This window comes from Nyctereutes procyonoides, unplaced genomic scaffold, assembly GCF_905146905.1.
Source record: "Nyctereutes procyonoides isolate TBG_1078 unplaced genomic scaffold, NYPRO_anot_genome, whole genome shotgun sequence".
NCBI classification, from domain to species: domain Eukaryota; kingdom Metazoa; phylum Chordata; class Mammalia; order Carnivora; family Canidae; genus Nyctereutes; species Nyctereutes procyonoides.
The window spans coordinates 42,578,091-42,581,679 of NW_026575125.1; the positions used below are offsets into that span (position 1 = coordinate 42,578,091).

General features: G+C 50.3%; 1 pseudogene; it reads left to right on the top strand.

The window, feature by feature from the left end:
• The first annotated feature begins 1,621 nt into the window (after positions 1–1,621).
• Positions 1,622–3,185, top strand: LOC129517906 (polymerase delta-interacting protein 2-like; annotated as a pseudogene).
• Positions 3,186–3,589: the final 404 nt, after the last annotated feature.

The following is a 3,589-nucleotide window of genomic DNA, read 5'->3' on the forward strand; positions in this document are numbered from 1 at the left end:
TGTGTGGGAAATATCAGAAAGGGAGACAGAACATAAAGACTCCTAACTCTGGGAAACGAACTAGGGGTGGTGGAACGGGAGGAGGGTGGGGGGTGGGGGTGAATGGGTGACGGGCACTGAGGGGGACACTTGACGGGATGAACACTGGGTGTTATTCTGTATTTTGGTAAATTGAACACCAATAAAAATTAATTTATTAAAAAATAATAATAAATAAATAAAGAATGAAAAGCCTCTGGTGGGGGGCAGCAGCCTGGGTGGCTCATCGGTTTAGCACTGCCTTTAGCACAGGGTGTGATCCTAGAGACCTGGAATCGAGTCCCACGTCGGGCTCCCTGCGTGGAGCCTGCTTCTCCCTCTGCCTGTGTCTCTGCCTCTCTCTCTCTCTCTCTCTCTCAGTCTCTCATGAATAAATAAATAAATAAAATCTTAAAAAAAAAGCCTCTGGTGGGGCACCTGGGTGTCAGTCTGTTAAGCATCTTACTTCGGATCAGGTCATGATCTCAAGATCCTGGGATCAAGCCCCACGTCAGGCTCCCTGCTGAGTGGAGAGTCTGCTTGTCCCTCCCCTCTGCCCTTTCCCCACTTGTTCTTTCTCTCTCTCAAATAAATACATAAAAGATTTTATTGGGATGCCTGGGTGGCTTAGCAGTTCAGCATCTACCTTCAGCTTAGGGCATGATCCCCATGTCAAGGGATCAGGTCCAGGTCTAGGGATTGAGTCCCGCATTGGGTTCCCTGTGCGGAGCTTGCCTCTCTCTCTGCTTGTGTCTCTGCCTCTCTCTGTGTGTCTCTTATGAATAATTAAATAAAAAATAATTAAATAAAAAAGATTTTATGTATTAGAGAGGGAGGAAGCATGAGCAGGGGAGGGTGGGGGAAGGGAGAGGGAGATGGAGAGAATCTCAAGTAGACAACACATAGAGCACAGAGCCTAATGCTCTGATCTTATGACTTTGAGATTATGACCTAAGCCGAAACCAAGAGTTGGACACTCAAATGACTGAACCACCCCGTTGCCCCAGTTAGTTAGGTTTTAACAGGATGCCTGGAGGCCAGCAAACAGAAAGTCATGGCTTGCTATGGGAAAATTGTGGAGGCCGAGAAAATTAAGGCCATTCCACTTTAAGTTCAGGGTTATCACAAGTACAGCCATCCCAGGCCCCTGTGAATAAGAGCTGAACTTTACCTTACTTCAATTACAGGAAGAAAACAGCTTACAGCTTAACGTCCTAGAAAGCCCCATATTAGAATAAAAACAGAGCCCAAGCCAAAGGCAGGAAGCCCCTATTAGAATAAGAACAGAGCTCAATGCCCTTGAAGGCCCATATCAAAATGTAAACAGAACTTGAGGAATTGCTCCACCCCTTCTGGAGGTTCCCTAGACCAGTCCTTTAAACTAAGCTGAAACCCACCTTGGGGTCCAGGTCCCTGCTCTGCTGTGTCGGGTATACTTGGACACAAGCTCGAGCTTGTAAATAAACCCTCGTGTGTTTGCATCAGTGTCGGCTCCTTGGTGGTTTCTCAGATTCGCAATCTTGGGCACAACAAAATTAGAGACGTGTCCTGGCCGCACTCCAAAAACAAAGCAACAGGAAGTTGGATCAAACCAGACAGGCGTATGACAAAGGAAGCCAGACACCCTGACCACGTAAGGGAGAAAAGGCATGAAACCTGCTCCCAAGAAATCCCATTCTCAAGTAATAAATATTCCACATCTAGTTAACAACTGTAAATAAAAGATAAAGACTCAAAACCCCAGGGAGCCCAGCTTCTCCCTGGAGCTCACCTGCTCTCACATCATGAGAGTATATTCTCTCTTTAATAAGCTTGCCCGGGCAGCGGCGTGGGCCCAGTGTCGTGGGCAGCCGCTGGTGGGCCCGCTTGCTAACCGGGGCTCAGGGGCCGAGGCCACTCTGTGTGGCAGGTGGAGGTGGGGCCTTCCTGCCAGCGGCGACAGCGACGACGCGGAGGCACCTCTCCTCCCTAAACCGACCAGAGGGCAAAGTTTTGGAGACGGTTGGTGTATTTGAGGTGCCAAAACAGAATGGAAAATATGAGACCGGGCAGCTCTTTCTTCATAGTGTTTTTGGCTACCGAGGTGTCGTCCTGTTTCCCTGGCAGGCCAGACTAAATGACCCGGATGTGGTTTCTGCAGCTCCAGAGAAAGCAGAGAATCCTGCTGGCCATGGTTCTAAGGAGGTGAAAGGCAAAACTCACACTTACTATCAGGTGCTGATTGATGCCCGAGACTGTCCATATATATCTCAGAGATCTCAGACAGAAGCTGTGACTTTCTTGGCTAACCATGATGACAGCTGGGCCCTTTACGCCATCCCAGGCCTGGACTATGTCAGCTGCGAAGACATCCTCCCCTATACCTCTACCAATCAGGTTCCCATCCAGCATGAGCTGTTTGAAAGATTTCTTCTGTATGACCAGACAAAAGCACCCCCTTTTGTGGCCCAGGAGACGCTATGGGCCTGGCAAGAGAAGAACCACCCCTGGCTGGAGCTCTCTGATGTTCACCAGGAGACAACAGAGAACATTCGTGTCACTGTCATCCCCTTCTACATGGGCATGAGGGAAGCCCAGAATTCCCATGTCTACTGGTGGCACTACTGTATCCGCTTATAGAACCTCGATAGTGATGTGGTGCAGCTCCGGGAGTGACACTGGAGGATATTCAGTTTATCTGGCACCTTGGAGACAGTGAGAGGCCAAGGGGTGGTGGGCAGGGAACCAGTGTTATCCAAGGAGCAGCCCGCATTCCAGTTCAGCAGCCACGTCTCCCTGCAAGCTTCCAGCGGGTACATGTGGGGCACATTCCGCTTTGAGAGGCCTGATGGCTCCCACTTTGATGTCCGGATCCCTCCCTTCTCCCTGGAAAGCAATAAAGATGAGAAAACACCACCTTCAGGCCTTCACTGGTAGGCCAGCTGAGGCCTGAGTGCCTAGGCTCAGCCCCTGAAGAACAGCTCTCATCCCACAATTGCTGCAGAACTCTCTCTCCACCATGGGCCACAGTGGGTCTTTTTATCATTTGCGCCATTTGATTGTGGGGTTCTTTTTCAATGCGTGGGTGTAATCGTTTTCTCCAGAAGACCTGTGTAGGACTCCTCCAAGGCTGGCCTCCCCTGTAAGCCCTGGCTACACTGTGTTCCCCTAAAGCTTTCCACCAGGAATTCTATGTTCAGCTGCCACAGGCCTGGGGTATCCTGGCCTGTCACACAAGTTGTTTGGAATATGAGGTTTGGTCAATAAATCAGTGCACACTTGGCCACCCTTGCCATTTCTGCCCCCCCCCCGGGGTCTCAGGCTCCCTTTTTGGTGTAGTTGGGGCCCTTGGTTGCTTTCCTTTGCTGCCTTTCCAGGAAACTGCCCCATCTACTAGAGTATGTATCTGTTTCTTTCTCTCCTGAGGCTGGGGCTTGGCTGGATGTCTCCTGGGGTCATCATCCCTCTCAGCCAGTGGGTTGGAGGCTAGACTGGACTCGTTCTTTATCCTCTGCTAAGTGCAGAGCAGGAGGCCAGCAGCAGGTTCAGGCTCTCAGCACTGGCTAACCATTGACATCATTGGCCTCACTGG